At 35.1% G+C, this 18,423-nt stretch overlaps 1 long non-coding RNA gene across 1 annotated transcript in view; it reads left to right on the forward strand.

The window, feature by feature from the left end:
• The window catches only part of LOC136036422 (uncharacterized), a 59,388-nt gene extending 47,840 nt beyond the window's left edge, over positions 1–11,548 (forward strand). Inside the window, exon 2 of the long non-coding RNA XR_010619723.1 lies at positions 10,952–11,548. This is a non-coding gene — a long non-coding RNA (uncharacterized LOC136036422). The remainder of the gene's footprint in view (positions 1–10,951) is intronic.
• Positions 11,549–18,423: the final 6,875 nt, after the last annotated feature.

An 18,423-nucleotide genomic window follows, 5' to 3' on the forward strand; every position in this document is an offset into this window, starting at 1 on the left:
AAAAACCTATGCGTCGTGTACGGACAAATATCCCCTAACAAAAGCCGTTACCACCGCAATGGTTTGTGCATGATTTATAACGCTTATTGCACCCCTGTGCTTTTGTTTTTATCAGGCATGGCTCATCAATTTCGTAAGAAAAATTGCAAATTGAAATTTGCTAGGAATCTGTTTTGGTTCCTAGATGGCACCAAAACAGAAAAATTATTGCTCGATTTGGTTTAATAGATATGACTTCTTGGATTCGGTCTTCCAGTGATGATTTATGTAAAGAGACTATCTACTTTATTCACGTTTACGACCCTCTGCAGCCTTTTTTTCCATATTGATACTGGTTAATTAGTCCATGTTGTCTTTTGTCAGTTTGATTTTTTTTTCTTGCCGTCTATTGTTTTTGTTTATTTATAATACCCCGTACTTTGTGTGTTTTTTTTTACTTTTACGGATAATAAAGTTCATTCATTCATTCAATCTGCAGTTCGACCAGCCGTATGGAAAGTGTCTGAATCAGCGGGCTTGCTGCAGGCCCGTGACTTTATAATATATGTTTGTAGGGAGTCTTACCGTCCATCTGAATTGACTACACAGCATGTGGCTTGCTTGAGTGAAAACCAGCCAAAGGATATAGATGCCGTACATTTTCAGGGCGTGTCTGAAACTTCACTTAAAAACTGGAGGCAGTTTCCTTGTAAAAGTGCCGAGGGCGAGACATGTCATCAAAGTGTAAATCAGGATTTCATTTTCATGCTCTTCTTTTCTTTCAGCACGCTGACAGCCAGCAACCTTCAACTAGCTGCCAACAGTGTGGATTTTTGCTGCTCCTTTTTTATTGAGCTTTGATTCCTCTTATTAAAAAAGTCTGCAACTGACTCAATTGGCTCCTTACTTTTAAATTTGAGGTTTTTTTGTTGCTAAGGTTTTTACTTATTGAATCAGAGGATGAACTACTTTATTACCTTTTATTTGTTTTAAAGCCAATACAAAGTTTATTTTTCTATTTTCAATATTTTTTCCACCATTCCGACATGTTTCAGAGTAACCCTGTATTTTTTCAAAGGTCTCAGATTTGACTGAACACTAATCGCCAGAATTTCAACTCTATGTGCACTGTATTAATCCTTTCATGTGATCTGTCTGATCCAATCAGAAGTTTTTTGACTGCACTTAATTATTTTGATAGTCTTTTTCTTTCAAGCCGTGGTGTTGAAAATTGGTTGAGATTAATTTTTGGATTTCGTTGGGTGTCTACCAGCCACAACAAGGGAAAAAAATATTTTCAATATTGTTTTTATCATTACCACATGTTTCAGAATAACCGTGTATTTTTTTTAAACGTGCCAGATTTGACTGAACACTAATCACCAGAAGTTCAACTCTACGTGCACAGTGTTAATCCTGTCATGTTATATGTCTGATCCAATGAAAGGTTTTTTTGACTGCACTCAATTGTTTTGATAGTCGTTTCCTTTCAAGCCGTTGTGTTGAAAATTGGTTCAGATTATTTTTTGGACTTCATTGGGTGTGTACCAGCCAAACAATGGAAAACAACACTTTCAATATTTTTTCCTTCATTCCCACATGTTTCAGAATAACCCTGTATTTTTTTCAAAGGTGCCAGATTTGATTGAACACTAATCGCCAGAAGTACAGCTCTACGTGCACTGTATTATTCCTGTCATGTGATATGTCTGATCCAATGAAAAGTTTTTTGACTGCACTTAATTGTTTTGATAGTCTTTTCCTTTCAAGCCCTTGTGTTGAAAATTGGTTAAGATTATTTTCTTAGACTTCATTGAGTGTGTACCAGCCGAACAAGGGAAACGGTTAAAAGCGATAAAACGGAAATTTTGGTTCTTGACTAAGATGTCCAAGAGAGGAATGACAGGGGACATTTTATAGGCAAGGGAAGGGGCTAAGAAGCCTTCAGAATGGCTTTAAAATACGGTAGCATGGGCTTGATATCAGAAAAATATATATATAATTTAAATATATATATATATATATATATATATATATATATATATATATATATATATATATATATATATATATATATATATATATATATATATACACCTAGGATAAATACTTGAAGTAGTACTTGAAGTAATACTTAAGTACAATTTTGGCAAGTACTTGATATTTGATACTTAAGTAAGAATTTGGAAAGTACTTATTACTTGATATTTAAGTAAAAAAACAATGAGTACTTATTACTTGATACTTAAGTAAAAATTTGGAGTACTTGTTGCAGCACTGATGGCACTATCCAGCTGGTCTAGATGGGATAAGTCTTCTTGTGCTTCGGAGTAATACTCTTCCAAGGACTCCCAGTAGAGGGCTAGCAAGACCTCGTACAGTATGCAGTAGGCATTGATATCTTGGTAGTAGCCGTTCCCTTGAAATACCTTTTCGCATGTACCAGGTAGCAGCAGCTTTGCCTGCACTATAATCTCTTTGAGTCCGGAGCTGTCCATTATCTTACCAACTGCCTTTAGTTAGTTGAGCAAGAGGTGGAAGCCTCCCACCCGTAGGATTACGTTTTTGAAGTCATCCGGGTATTTACTTTTCACTCCCTGTGCTAGCTGATAAATGAAGAGATCTTGCTTGACCACCGTATCGTCACATCCGACAGCTTTACTTATCGCCGTGAACGTTCGCAGAGATTTTTCGACTGTTGCATGGTTGTTTGGTTCTTCATGAAGGAAAAGCAAGATGTTAGATTAAATATTGACAAATCAATTTCAAATCAAAGATGTTCCATTGACAAGCATTTTCACTAGAACTGGAAGTTCCAATACTAAATCTGATTGACCGATGTAACATGCCTTTTTATCAGTCCTTACAAATCTAAATTAGTCAGTATCACCTAGTTTCTCGTGATATTTAATTTTGTAAATTACTTTCATTAAGTCTCTTACTTCTACAAAAAAAAAAATTTACACTCACTTTTCCAGCCAACTTTACAACACCAAAAGTGCTTTTAAAAACTCTATTTCTTTAAAAATTGTTTTTTGATCATCTAAATTTGTGTCATATTCTTCATTATCATGCATCAGCAAATCAGTATTTGCCTCAGAATCACATGTTGAATCAACTTGAAGTAACTGTTTTGTTTTATCTTGGCCTACCTGACTCACTTTTCTTTTTGATCTTCTGCTTATCAATTTCTTCTGCTTAGCTTATCAATCAACTTCCCGCTAGGTAGCAGGTTACTAAACAAAATTCATATTATCGGGTACACTCGCTAAAAAAGTTGCAGACCCCCCAGATGTAATAATTTATACTTTTTTTTTTAGCTCAATGTGTTCGGAATTAAACGGGCTTTCTGTTTTCATATAAAAAAAAACTTTATCTTGAAAAAAATTTCGAGTTTTTAGCTTTTCTGTTAGAAATTTGTTGACAAAAATCTGACTTTTTTTAAAACTGCAGTAAAACGTGTACTATTTTTTTTTTTTTTACAAACAAAAATCATATACGTGTAGCCCCAAGTCTCATCTTTCTATTGATGTAAGAGTACGCTGGATTTGACCAATCTTATCTGTAAAAAAGAATTAGAATCATTGGACCCCATTATAGGCCAAATTTGGTGTTTTTGGCCTATATCTCAGAAACGCCCCAACGGCGAACATGCGCCATACGATATTCGTTTTTAGCATGGTCAACTACCATGGGATCCACCCTTAACATTTTTGTACCTTCCGGCATGGGTACTAATCGAAATAAGCGAGATACAGAATCTGGCGCTCTGACTATAACATGAGAACCGAGATAAGGCTGCCGAAAAAGATGTAGAGGAAAATGAAAAGTTTTTGATACCTTGGATGTGAAGGAATAATTGTTATGTGAGAAAGAATTAGCGACAGTGCTAAAAGGATTAAAAAATAATAAGGCTCCAGGTGCTGATAGTGTGGTAGATGAGTTTCTTAAATAAGAGTTTCGTTAGAAATAAGTTACTGGAGATTATGGATATGATTTTTGCTAAAGGGGAAGCAAATAAAAGAATAAAAGAATTTATGGATTATGAACAAGCGTTCGATTCTGTTCGTAGAAAAGCTTCAGCTAGACTAAAATTCTTATATGGTTTACCAGACAAATACAATAAAGTGATTAGTCCTATGTACAAGAATTATACTGCAGCGGTTAAGGTAAGAAAGGAGGTTAGCAGCTGGTTTTGTATTAAGTCAAGAGTTAAGCAGGGTTGTGTTCGATCCCCCTTTATATGGATCATTGTGAAGGACTTTGTCTTAAGGAGCACAGGAAAGCCAATGGGAGACCCCGGAATAAAATGGGGAGGAAAAACTCTCCTGGACTTGTATTATGCTAATGATTTAAGCATCCTGGATGAAAGTTTGAGCAAAATGAATGAACTTTTAGAGGTTTTGCGAGTAAAATAGGTTCGAAAATTAATGTTAAGAAAACTAAATCACTAAGGCTAGGAATAAGTGAAGATGAAAAGGTGACGATGGGTAACGAAAAAATTGATAAGGGGGACAGATCTATTTACCTTGGTAGTATTACTAGCAAAGACGGTGGGAGCAGTGAAGATGCTAAAAGTAAAAAAGTAAACACCTTAAGGTGTTTTTTTACAGCTATAAAAAGTTTTGTAGAATAGGAAGATAAGTCTGAGAACAAGATTAGGATAATGGAAAGTACACTGAAGACAGTAGACACATATGACTCTAAAGAATGAGCCCTCAGAAAAGCGGATGAAGATTTACTAGATATTTTCCATGGAAATTGCTAACGGATTGTTCTGGATACCCGCATGACCGGCCGTATTTCAAACAGTATGCTGAACGAAAAATGTGGTTCAATCCCACTTTCTAGGACTATAATGAAAGAAATGTTGAGATGGCTAGGACAAGCTTTGCGATTGAAAGATGACAGATTGCCGAAGATTGTCTTATTCGGCTAACCGTTTAGGGCTAAACGGAAAGCAGGCTGTCCTCGTCTGGGGTGGGAGGATGTTATAAAGAAAAATTTTAAAGGAAATGGAAACTTCCTGGGAGGGTGAAAAGAGGGAGGATTTGAGTGGATTGGGATGAAGATGGAGCGTGCGTAGCCGTGTTGGCCTAAGGCAGCTTGGTGCTGCGGCACGTTGTTAGTACTAGTAGTTTTAAGGAGCATTCACGATTTTCAATCAAGAGGAACACTGTATGCATACAGGTCTTCAAGAGGATGTATAAAAAACATCATAGGCAGCACCACTCTATAATAGATAGAAATATCGATGAAACTTTTAAAGGAGCTAGCTCAATTCAAAATTAAAAGTTCCGGTGTCCTTCTTAAGAGTAACAAGAGATTGGAGAGCAAGCAGCCCTTCTCTCAAGTCCCTTGATTTTCTAAACGCATCAACACGAAGTTTTTTTACAACTATTTTTTTCAGCATAGTAGAACGGTCCAGCATCTATGTCTTTAGGGCTATTAGGCATGTCAACCCCAACAATTATTCAATACGCCCATTATGCTTGAAAAATAATGTTACTTTAAAGTAAATCAATAAGCATTGTGTTAATGGTTGCCAATAAGACAACTCAGCAACATATCGAGAATGACTGAGGGTAATAAGTTGAAACTTCTTGATACTACTATTACTACTTCGGCTCTTATAATACAAATCTATATATATATAAAAATAAGTTGTCTGTGTATGTGTGTGTTTGTGTGTCGACTGACGTCATGTTTGTTGATTGACGAAATTACACACCGGGACATCGGGACACAAATGATGACTGGGACACCAGGACATCTTATATATATATATAAACTAGCTGTTGGGGTGGCGCTTCGCGCCACTCCAGCACCTAGTTGGTGGGGGCGCTTCGTGCCCCCCCCAAGCCCCCCCGCGCGCGTAAATCGTTACGCGCCATTGTAGTTGTGTCCCTATGTCCCACCTGTGAGTATATATATATATATATATATATATATATATATATATATATATATATATATATATATATATATATATATGTTTTTAACTACGTAAAACTTGCGAATATACAACATTCTTTGCTGTCCCATTGTCTGTGCATATAAATAAATGGTCAGGTTTACCGACTCTTGAACATGTAACATATAATGGTCCATGGGAAAACAATCCGTATTCAGATCTATACCTCATGATTCTAATAATTGCCCTTGAGCTTTGTTGATGGTGATTGCTAATCGACCATTCCCTGTGTCGCCGTCGTCATTTATATATCCCCATGTGCCCCCCGGCATCCCCTTTGTAGTTGTGTCCCTGTGTCCCGGTCGTCGTTTATATTCCCTGTGTCTCGGTCGTCATTTGTGTCCCGTTGAGTGTCCCGGGCGTCATTTATATTCCTTGTGTCCCGGTGTCCCGGTCGTAATTTGTGTCCCGGTCCGTATATACATTCGTTTTTGAATTGGTCTTTTTTTTAGTTTTTAGTTTTTTTTAGTTATACCTCATGATTCTAATGATTGCCCTTGAGCTTTGTTGATGGTGATTGCTAATCGAACATTCCCTGTGTCCCGGTCGTCATTTATATTCCCTGTGTCCCGGTCGTCATTTGTATCCCGGTGTCCCGATCTGTATATACAATCGTTTTTTTTTAGTTTTGTTATTTCTCCTTTATTTTTCATTTTTTTCCTTTTTTATTTTTTTTTCTTTTTTAGTTTTTTTAGTTTTTTAGCTTTTTTTGTTTTTTATTAGTTTTTTTTTTAGTTTTTTGTAGTTTTTACCTCTTTTTTAGTTTTTTTTTTACTTATGTCCTGGTCGTCATTTATACTTCCTGTGTCCCGGTCGTCATTTGTGTCCCGGTGCTTTGTTGAGGATGATTGCTAATCGAACATTCTTTGTGTCCCGGTCGCTTTCTCTTTGAGTGTCGTCATTTATATTCCCTATGTGCCGGTGTCCCGGTCGTCATTTGTGTCCCGATGTCCCGGTCTGTAATTTCGTCAGTCGAAAACATGACGTCAGTCGACACACAAACATGACGTCACTCGACAGACACACACAGACAGACAACTTATTTTTCTATCTATCTATCTATCTATCTATATATATAAAAATAAGTTGTCTGTCTGTCTGTGTGTCAGGTGACGTCATGTTTCTGTGTCGACTGACGTCATGTTAAAAAACTAAAAAAAGGAAACAAAAAGAAAAATAAAGGAGAAAAACAAAACTAAAAAAATAAAAATAAAAAAAAACTAAAAAGAAAAAAGAGTAAAAACTAAAAAAACTAAAAAAATGTAAAAACCAAAAAAAACTAAAAAGAAAAAAAGGGGAAAAATACAAAAATTTATTTCAACATTTACCATTTCAAAAGCGAATGTATATACAGACTGGGACACCGGAATACAAATGACGACCGGGACACAGGGAATATAAATGACGACCGGGACACAACTACAACGGGGACGCCGGGGGGCACAGGGGGATATATAAATGACGATGGGGACACAGAGAATGTTCGATTAGCAATCACCATCAACAAAGCTCAAAGGGCAATCATTAGAATCATGAGGTATAACTAAAAAAAACTAAAAAAAAGGCAGAAAACTAAAACCTAAAAAAAAGACCAATTCAAAAACGAATGTATATACAGACTGGGACACCGGGACACGAATGACGACCGGGACATCGGGACACAAGGAATATCAATGACGCCCGGGACCCTCAAAGAGAATTCACAGACTGGGACACCGGGACATAAATGACGACCGGAACACATGGAATATAAATGACGACCGGGACACCGGGGGGCACACGGGGATATATAAATGACGACGGCGACACAGGGAATCGTCGATTAGCAATCACCATCAACAAAGCTCAAGGGCAATCATTAGAATCATGAGGTATAGATCTGAATACGGATTGTTTTCCCATGGACCATTATATGTTGCATGTTCAAGAGTCGGTAAACCTGACAATCTATTTATATGCACAGACAATGGGACAGCAAAGAATGTTGTATATTCGCAAGTTTTACGTAGTTAAAAACATATATATATATATATATATATATATATATATCTATCTATATTCACAGGTGGGACATAGGGACACAACTACAATGGCGCGTAACTAATATGGCGCGTAACGACTTACGCGCGTGGGGGGGCTTAGGGGGGGGCGCGAAGCGCCCCCACCAACTAGGTGTTGGGGTGGCGCGAAGCGCCACCCCAACAGCTAGTCTATATCTATAAAAATTATAAAAATAAGTTGTCTGTCTGTGGATCAGGTGACGTCATGTTTCTGTGTCGACTGACGTCATGAAGTTAGTTGTCGTCATTTTTGCTATGACGGAGACGTCATTAAAGATATTTAAGACATATATGTCTTAAAAGACATATAGGCTAAAGGCTAAAGAACGCAAAACCGCGTAGTTAGATGAAGATCCACCTGGACAGCGAGAGTCAAAACATATCAAAACTGAAAATGATAGCGATGATGATTGGGTTTGGGATTTTGACTTGGATAAGCTCATCAATGACTACCAGAATTTAGTTAAAAAAACAAAGGTTCGGCGATATGTATTTCATAGTGAAGCTGAAAAATAAAGAAGAAAAAGACAACTGAATAAAGAAAAAATGTAAAAAACTAAAAAATACTAAAAAGAAAAAACACTCAAAGAGAAATTACAGACCGGGAAACAAATGACGACCGGGACAGAGGGAATATAAAAAACGACCGGGACACTCAAAGAGAAATTACAGACTGGGATACCGGGACACAACTGACGACCGGGACACAGGGAATATAAATGACGACCAGGACACAGGTATTTAAGAATATCGTTCAAAGACAAATTTTTAATTGTAAGAAGACCGTTGAAAGAGAAATTTCTAATTGTAAAATGACTGAAGAACCTACAATGGCAACGGTACCACCATCGAAGTAGATAACCAGTGGGTTTACGGCCAACCTACCATCTTCAAAGATACCACGATAGGAAGACTCTACACCGTTCACCCCAATCAACATGAATGCTTCTTTCTACGCCTGCTTTTGGTGAATGTACCCGGTCTGACATCCTTTGAGTATTTGAGAACTGTAAACGGTACTATACATGACACTTACCGTAGTGCATGCCAAGCTCTGAATTTATTGGAGAATGACCAACACTGGGATAACTGCATCAATGACGCGTGCGAAACGTCAACCCCAATTCAAATTCGTGCACTTGCTCTCTATCAGCTCCTACAGAGTTATGGGAAAAATATAAGTCAAAAATGTCCGAAGATATACTCCATCGAAAACAGTTAGAGACGTCAGATATGACTTTTGATTTTACATCAGAAATTTATTACTACACTTTACTTTTTTATTACTACACAGTTATTATAGAAGATTTGTGCGTACGTATGGCAAACAAACCTCTTCAGGATTTGGGAATGCCTTCACCTAACCGTATCGCTGCTGTTTCGACATGTGTAGAATTGGATCGTGAACAAAGTTACAGTACGAGTGATCTATTGTCGTATGTACAAAATAACATTTCCAAGTTAAGGTCGGAACAAAATTTATGATACGATAGACTCAATTTCAGGACGTATACAACTACCTGCTGATTTCTGTAATTTAGTGACGTCCAAAAATGAATTGATTGAAAAAGTATTTCCGAATATTCTAAAAAACTATAAAAATAATAAATGGCTAAGTGAAAGAGCGACTCTCGCACCCAAAAATACAGACGTCCACGAAATCAACAATATTGTTTTGACCAAGATTCGAGACCAGGCAGTCCTTTGCAAGTCAGTCGACACAGTTTTGGAACCAAATGAAGCGGTTAATTATCCATCTGAATTTTTAAATTCCGTAGATCTTTCAGGGTTTCCACCACACGTGCTACAACTAAAAATAGGCGTACCAATAATACTTTTTAGAAATATCAACCCACCAAAGCTTTGCAATGGCACGCGACTTGCCGTAAAAAAAAAACAATGGAAAACCTAATAGAGGCCACAATCTTGACAGGGCCTTTTGAGGGTGAGGCTGTTCTTATTCCTCGCATTCCCATGATTCCAACGGATCTGCCTTTTCAATTTAAAAGATTGCAATTCCCAATTCGATTAGCATTTGCAATCACCATTAACAAAGCTCAAGGTCAATCATTAGAAAAATGTGGTATAGATCTTAATACTGATTGTTTTTCCCATGGACAATTGTACGTTGCATGTTCGAGGGTCGGTAAACCTGACAATCTATTTATATGCAGCGACAATTGGACAGCGAAGAATGTTGTATATTCGCAAGTTTTACGCAGTTAATTTGTATTGTATCTATCTATCTACCTATCTATATAAAAACGAGTTGTGTGCATGCATGTTTGTTTGTAAAAAGAGCGTTTGCATATGACGTCATTATTAGTGCATACGGCTTTGTATATGCACAGACAATGGGAAAGCCAAGAATGTTGTATATTCGCAATTTTTACGTAGTTTAACTCCTGCAGACGAAATGAATGCTTGCCTGAAAAATTCTAATTTATGGGCACACGTAAAAATATTAAAATTAACTACAAATATGCGTGTCCGATTGCAAAACAATGACTCTGGTCAAACATTTTCAGATCAATTGCTGGCAATTGGAAACGGAAAGCTCCCAGTAGTGGGAATGCCAAAAATGTTGTATATTCGCAATTTTTACGTAGTTTGAAACACATATATAAATCTATCTATATTCACAGGTGGGACACAGGGACACAACTACAATGGCGCGTAACTAATATGGCACGTAACGACTTCCGCGCGCGGGGGGGCTTGGGGGGGCGCGAAGCGCCCCACCAACTAGGTGCTGGGGTGGCGCGAAGCGCCACCCCAACAGCTAGTCTATATATATAAAAATAAGTTGTCTGTCTGTCTGTGGATGGATCAGGTGACGTCACCTGAAAAAACTGGATCAGGTGACGTCAAAACTGAAAAAACTAAAAAAGGCAAAAACTACAAAAAAAACTAAAAACTAATAAAAAAAATAAAAAAGCTAAAAAACTAAAAAAACTAAAAAAAGGCAAAAACTACAAAAAAAACTAAAAACTAATAAAAAAGCTAAAAAACTAAAAAAACTAAAAAAAGGCAAAAACTACAAAAAAAACTAAAAACTAGTAAAAAAAATAAAAAAGCTAAAAAACTAAAAAAACTAAAAAAAAGGTAAAAAACAAAAAAACTAAAAACTAAAAAAAAGGAAAAAACTGAAAAATAAGCTAAAATAAAGGTAAAAACCAATAAAAAACTAAAAAAAAAACTGAAAAAACTAAAAAAAGGCAAAAACTACAAAAAAAAAACTAAAAACTAATAAAAAAAGTAAAAAAGCTAAAAAACTAAAAAAACTAAAAAAACTAAAAAAAGGTAAAAAACTAAAAAAAAATAAAAAATAAAAAAAACTAAAAAAAAGGAAAAAACTGAAAAATAAGCTAAAATAAAGGTAAAAACCAATAAAAAACTAAAAAGAAAAAAAGGAAAAAACTAAAAAAAATTTTCATCTAAAAAACTAAAAAAAACTAAAAAAGGTAAAAACTAAAAGAACTAAAAAAGAAAAAAATAAATGACGAAACTCAAAGAGAAAGCGACCAGGACAAAAGGAATGTTCCGATTAGCAATCAACAAAGCACCGGGACACAGGGAGTATAAATGACGACCAGGACATAAGTAAAAAAAAAACTATCTATATATATAAAAATAAGTTGTCTGTGGATCTGTGGATCGTGGATCAGGTGACGTCACCTGAAAAAACTGGATCAGGTGACGTCAAAATTGAAAAAACTAAAAAAAGGCAAAAACTACAAAAAAAACTAAAAACTAATAAAAAAAATAAAAAAGCTAAAAAACTAAAAAAACTAAAAAAAGGCAAAAACTACAAAAAAAACTAAAAACTAATAAAAAAGCTAAAAAACTAAAAAAACTAAAAAAAGGCAAAAACTACAAAAAAACTAAAAACTAATAAAAAAAATAAAAAAGCTAAAAAACTAAAAAAACTAAAAAAACTAAAAAAAGGTAAAAAACTAAAAAAACTAAAAACTAAAAAAAACTAAAAAAAAGGAAAAAACTGAAAAATAAGCTAAAATAAAGGTAAAAACCAATAAAAAACTAAAAAAAACTGAAAAAACTAAAAAAAGGCAAAAACTACAAAAAAACTAAAAACTAATAAAAAAAGTAAAAAAGCTAAAAAACTAAAAAAACTAAAAAAACTAAAAAAACTAAAAAAAGGTAAAAAACTAAAAAAAATAAAAAATAAAAAAAAACTAAAAAAAAAGGAAAAAACTGAAAAATAAGCTAACATAAAGGTAAAAACCAATAAAAAACTAAAAAGAAAAAAAGGAAAAAACTAAAAAAAATTTTCATCAGTATAAATGACGACCAGGACATAAGTAAAAAAAAAAATTAACAAAACTAAAAAGAAGGTAAAAACTACAAAAAAACTAAAAAGAAAAAAAAACTAAAAACTAATAAAAAAACTAAAAAATCTAAAAATCTAAATAAACTAAAAAAGAAAAAAAAGGAAAAAAAAAAGGAGAAAAACAAAACTAAAAAACGAATGTATATACAGACCGGTACACCGGGATACAAATGACGACCGGGACACAGGGAATATAAATGACGACCGGGACACAGGGACACAACTACAACGGGGACACCGGGGGAAACAGGGGGATATAAATGACGACCGGGACAAAAAAACTAAAAAGAAAAAAAAAACTAAAAACTAATAAAAAAACTAAAAAATCTAAAAATCTAAATAAGCTAAAAAAGAAAAAAAAGGAAAAAAATAAAGGAGAAAAACAAAACTAAAAAACGAATGTATATACAGACCGGGACACCGGGATACAAATGACGACCGGGACACAGGGAATATAAATGACGACCGGGACACAGGGACACAACTACAACGGGGACACCGGGGGAAACAGGGGGATGTAAATGACGACCGGGACACCGGGACAGGGAATGGTCGATTAGCAATCACCATCAACAAAGCTCAAGGGCAATCATTAGAATCATGAGGTATAGATCTGAATACAGATTGTTTTCCCATGGACCATTATATGTTGCATGTTCAAGAGTCGGTAAACCTGACAATCTATTTATATGCAAAGACAATGGGACAGCAAAGAATGTTGTATATTCGCAAGTTTTACGTAGTTAAAACCATATATATATATATATATATATATATATATATATATATATATATATATATCTATCTATATTCACAGGTGGGACATAGGGACACAACTAAAATGGCGCGTAACTATTATGGCGCGTAACGACTTACGCGCGCGGGGGGGCTTGGGGGGGGGGCGCGAAGCGCCCCCACCAACTAGGTGTTGGGGTGGCGCGAAGCGCCACCCCAACAGCTAGTATATATATAAAAATAAGTTGTCTGTCTGTGGATCAGGTGACGTCATGTTTCTGTGTCGACTGACGTCATGAAGTTAGTTGTCGTCATTTTTGCTATGACGGTGACGTCATTAAAGGTATTTAAGACATGCGTTCACGGAGAAATGTTTAATTGTAAAATGACTGAAGAGCCTACAATGGCAACAGCCGAGGAAGCTGCTCAAAGAGTCTAAGCCAAAAAACCATAGCGTGCCGAGGAATCACAAGAACAGCAAGAAAACAGGCTTGGGGCTAAAGAACGCAAAACCGCGCAGTTAGATGAAAATCCACCTGGACAGCGAGAGTCAAAACATATCAAAATTGAAAATGATAGCGATGATGATTGGGTTTGGGATTTTGACTTGGATAAGGTCATCCATGCCTACCAGATTTAAGTTAAAAGAACAAAGGTTCGGCTATATGTACTTCATAGTGACGCTGAAAAATAAAGAAGAAAAAGAAAACTGAAAAAAGAAAAAAGATAAAAAACTAAAAAAAAATAAAAAGAAAAAACACTCAAAGAAAAATTACAGACCGGGACACAAATGACGACCGAGACAGAGGGAATATAAATGACAACCGGGAACCTCAAAGAGAAATTACAGACTGGGACACCCGGAGACAAATCACGACCGGGACACAGGGAATATAAATGACGACCGGGACACAGGGACACAACTACAACGGAGACGCCGGGGACACAGACGGGATATATAAATGACGACCGGGACACAGGGATAGTTCGAATAGAAATTACTGACCGGGACACCCGGACATAAATGACGACCGGGACACCGGGACACAGGGAATATAAATGACAACCGGGACACTCAAAGAGAAATCACAAACTGGGACACCGGGACACAAATGACGACCGGCACACAGGGAATATAAATGACGACCGGAACACAGGGACACATCATTAGAATAATGAGGTATAGATCTGAATACGGATTGTTTTTCCCATGGATAATTATATGTTGCATGTTCAAGAGTCAGTAAACCTGACAATCTATTTATATGCACTGACAATGGGACAGCAAAGAATGTTGTATATTCGCATGTTTTACGTAGTTAAAAACATATATTTATATCTATCTCTATTCACAGGTGGGACACAGGGACAAAACTACAATGGCGCGTAACGACATTATATATATATATATATACTAGCTGTTGGGGTGGCGCTTCGCGCCACCCCAACACCTAGTTGGTGGGGGCGCTTCGCGCCCCCCCCCAAGCCCCCCCGCGCGCGTAAGTCGTTACGCGCCATAATAGTTACGCGCCATTGTAGTTGTGTCCCTATGTCCCACCTGTGAATATAGATAGATATATATATATGGTTTTAACTACGTAAAACTTGCGAATATACAACATTCTTTGCTGTCCCATTGTCTTTGCATATAAATAGATTGTCAGGTTTACCGACTCTTGAACATGCAACATATAATGGTCCATGGGAAAACAATCTGTATTCAGATCTATACCTCATGATTCTAATGATTGCCCTTGAGCTTTGTTGATGGTGATTGCTAATCGACCATTCCCTGTCCCGGTGTCCCGGTCGTCATTTACATCCCCCTGTTTCCCCCGGTGTCCCCGTTGTAGTTGTGTCCCTGTGTCCCGGTCGTCATTTATATTCCTGTGTCCCGGGTCCCGGTCGTCATTTGTATCCCGGTGTCCCGGTCTGTATATACATTCGTTTTTTAGTTTTGTTTTTCTCCTTTATTTTTTTCCTTTTTTTTTCTTTTTTAGCTTATTTAGATTTTTAGATTTTTTAGTTTTTTTATTAGTTTTTAGTTTTTTTTTCTTTTTAGTTTTTTTGTCCGGTCGTCATTTATATCCCCCTGTTTCCCCGGTGTCCCCGTTGTAGTTGTGTCCCTGTGTCCCGGTCGTCATTTATATTCCCTGTGTCCCGGTCGTCATTTGTATCCCGGTGTACCGGAGTTGTGTCCCTGTGTCCCGGTCGTCATTTATATTCCCTGTGTCCCGGGTCCCGGTCGTCATTTGTATCCCGGTGTCCCGGTCTGTATATACATTCGTTTTTTTAGTTTTGTTTTTCTCCTTTATTTTTTTCCTTTTTTTTTCTTTTTAGCTTATTTAGATTTTTAGATTTTTTAGTTTTTTTATTAGTTTTTAGTTTTTTTTTCTTTTTAGTTTTTTTGTCCCGGTCGTCATTTATATCCCCTGTTTCCCCCGGTCGTCATTTATACTCCCTGTGTCCCGGTGCTTTGTTGATTGCTAATCGAACATTCCTTTTGTCGTGGTCGCTTTCTCTTTGAGTGTCGTCATTTATTTTTTTCTTTTTAGTTCTTTTAGTTTTTACCTTTTTTAGTTTTTTTTAGTTTTTAGTTTTTTTAGTTTTTTACCTTTTTTTAGTTTTTTTAGTTTTTTTTAGTTTTTTAGCTTTTTTATTTTTTTTATTAGTTTTTAGTTTTTTTGTAGTTTTGCCTTTTTTTTAGTTTTTTTAGTTTTTTAGCTTTTTTATTAGTTTTTAGTTTTTTTTGTAGTTTTTGCCTTTTTTTAGTTTTTTTAGTTTTTTAGCTTTTTTATTTTTTTTATTAGTTTTTAGTTTTTTTTGTAGTTTTTGCCTTTTTTTTCTCTTTGAGTGTCGTCATTTATTAGTTTTTTTCCTTTTTTTTTTTAGTTTTTTATTGGTTTTTACCTTTATTTAGCTTATTTTTCAGTTTTTTCCTTTTTTTTAGTTTTTTTTATTTTTTATTTTTTTTAGTTTTTTACCTTTTTTTAGTTTTTTTAGTTTTTAGCTTTTTTACTTTTTTTATTAGTTTTAGTTTTTTTTGTAGTTTTTGCCTTTTTTTAGTTTTTTCAGTTTTTTTTTTAGTTTTTTATTGGTTTTTACCTTTATAGTTTTTTTAGTTTTTTAGCTTTTTTATTTTTTTTTATTAGTTTTTAGTTTTTTTTTGTAGTTTTTGCCTTTTTTTAGTTTTTTCAGTTTTGACGTCACCTGATCCAGTTTTTTCAGGTGACGTCACCTGACACATCCATCCATCCATCCACAGACAACTTATTTTTATATATATAGATATATATATATATATATATATATATATATATATATTATATATATATATATATATATAATACTAGCTGTTGGGGTGGCGCTTCGCGCCACCCCAACACCTAGTTGGTGGGGGCGCTTCGCGCCCCCACCAAGCCCCCCCCGCGCGCGTAAGTCGTTACGCGCCATAGTAGTTACGCGCCATTGTAGTTGTGTCCCTATGTCCCACCTGTGAATTATAGATATATATATATATATATATATAGATATATATATATATATATATATATATATATATATATATCTATATATATAAAAATAAGTTGTCTGTCTGTGGATGTGTGGATGTGTCAGGTGACGTCACCTGAAAAAACTGGATCAGGTGACGTCAAAACTGAAAAAAACTAAAAAAGGCAAAAACTACAAAAAAAACTAAAAACTAATAAAAAAATAAAAAGCTAAAAACTAAAAAAACTATAAAGGTAAAAACCAATAAAAAACTAAAAAGGCAAAAACTACAAAAAAAACTAAAAACTAATAAAAAAAGTAAAAAAGCTAAAAAACTAAAAAAACTAAAAAAACTAAAAAAAGGTAAAAAACTAAAAAAAATAAAAATAAAAAAAAACTAAAAAAAAGGAAAAAACTGAAAAATAAGCTAAAATAAGGTAAAAACCAATAAAAAACTAAAAAAAAAAGGAAAAAACTAATAAATGACGACACTCAAAGAGAAAAAAAAAGGCAAAAACTACAAAAAAAAACTAAAAACTAATAAAAAAAATAAAAAAGCTAAAAAACTAAAAAAACTAAAAAAAGGCAAAAACTACAAAAAAAACTAAAAACTAATAAAAAAGCTAAAAAACTAAAAAAACTAAAAAAAAAGGCAAAAACTACAAAAAAACTAAAAACTAATAAAAAAATAAAAAAGCTAAAAAACTAAAAAAACTAAAAAAACTAAAAAAAGGTAAAAAACTAAAAAAACTAAAACTAAAAAAAAACTAAAAAGGTAAAACTAAAAGAACTAAAAAAGAAAAAAATAAATGACGACACTCAAAGAGAAAGCGACCAGGACAAAAGGAATGTTCGATTAGCAATCAACAAAGCACCGGGACACAGGGAGTATAAATGACGACCAGGACAAAACTAAAAAATCTAAAAATCTAAATAAACTAAAAAAGAAAAAAAAGGAAAAAAATAAAGGAGAAAAACAAAACTAAAAAAACGAATGTATATACAGACCGGTACACCGGGATACAAATGACGACCGGGACACAGGGAATATAAATGACGACGGGACACAGGGACACAACTAACGGGGACACCGGGGAAACAGGGGGATATAAATGACGACCGGGACAAAAAAACTAAAAAGAAAAAAAAACTAAAAACTAATAAAAAAAACTAAAAAATCTAAAAATCTAAATAAGCTAAAAAAGAAAAAAAAGGAAAAAAATAAAGGAGAAAAACAAAACTAAAAAACGAATGTATATACAGACCGGGACACCGGGATACAAATGACGACCGGGACCCGGGACACAGGGAATATAAATGACGACCGGGACACAGGGACACAACTACAACGGGGACACCGGGGGAAACAGGGGGATGTAAATGACGACCGGGACACCGGGACAGGGAATGGTCGATTAGCAATCACCATCAACAAAGCTCAAGGGCAATCATTAGAATCATGAGGTATAGATCTGAATACAGATTGTTTCCCATGGACCATTATATGTTGCATGTTCAAGAGTCGGTAAACCTGACAATCTATTTATATGCAAAGACAATGGACAGCAAAGAATGTTGTATTTTCGCAAGTTTTACGTAGTTAAAACCATATATATATATCTATCTATATTCACAGGTGGGACATAGGGACACAACTACAATGGCGCGTAACTATTATGGCGCGTAACGACTTACGCGCGCGGGGGGGGCTTGGGGGGGGCGCGAAGCGCCCCCACCAACTAGGTGTTGGGGTGGCGCGAAGCGCCAACCCAACAGCTAGTATATATATATATATAAATATATATATATATATATATATATATATATATATA

This window comes from Artemia franciscana, chromosome 15, assembly GCF_032884065.1.
Source record: "Artemia franciscana chromosome 15, ASM3288406v1, whole genome shotgun sequence".
NCBI lineage: Eukaryota > Metazoa > Arthropoda > Branchiopoda > Anostraca > Artemiidae > Artemia > Artemia franciscana.